Source organism: Trachymyrmex cornetzi, unplaced genomic scaffold (assembly GCF_001594075.2).
Source record: "Trachymyrmex cornetzi isolate Tcor2-1 unplaced genomic scaffold, Tcor1.1 scaffold601, whole genome shotgun sequence".
NCBI classification, from domain to species: domain Eukaryota; kingdom Metazoa; phylum Arthropoda; class Insecta; order Hymenoptera; family Formicidae; genus Trachymyrmex; species Trachymyrmex cornetzi.
In genome coordinates this window covers 88411-89016 of record NW_017299917.1, presented here as the reverse complement: position 1 = coordinate 89016, position 606 = coordinate 88411, and the positions used below count along the sequence as shown (strand labels likewise).

At 35.3% G+C, this 606-nt stretch overlaps 1 protein-coding gene across 2 annotated transcripts in view; it reads left to right on the top strand.

The window, feature by feature from the left end:
- LOC108766507 (transmembrane protein 230) overlaps nt 1–606 on the top strand; it is a 117135-nt gene that overhangs the window by 30394 nt on the left and 86135 nt on the right. The gene's annotated exons all lie outside the window — the stretch shown is intronic.

The window sequence follows — 606 nt, the reverse complement described above, 5'->3', positions numbered from 1 at the left end:
TTTTTTTTGTTTAGCAGCCGAAATATCGGCGCTTTTCTTAGCGCGTCACGACATATCACCGATCTGACAGTGTACATAAACAGTGTACAAAGCTTTTCTCGTTTAATCGTAAACTTCGATTACGAGCGATAAGACATGGATCGAGTAAAAGAATATATACGTCGAAAATCGATCGAGAGCAAGGGGTACCGTCCCTTAGCAAGATCCGTCAAATCCCCCACCACAATCGAAGGAAAACCCGAGATATTGGGAATGTCCTGGCGAAAAAGCATCAAAGTCGCCAATGAATTCATCATCGTCAACGCAATCAAAATATAAACCATAAGAGATTTAGGGTGACTAGTGCAATGCATATTATTCTCCGCTGAAAAAAAACCGAATAGTGGTAAAAAAAAAGTTTTTTTATTCTCTTTTTTTTTTCAGAAACCGCTGCTAGCAACGTCTGATTCACCGATTATATTCGATTATATTGCTGATCGCGAAAAGAATATTATAAAAAAATGAAAAAAATTAATAATATGTGAATAAAATAAATTCGTTCACATCGCTATATATGTACTTTATTTTACTACCCATCCTTTGCCCTAGTAAAATAAAAATAAAAGA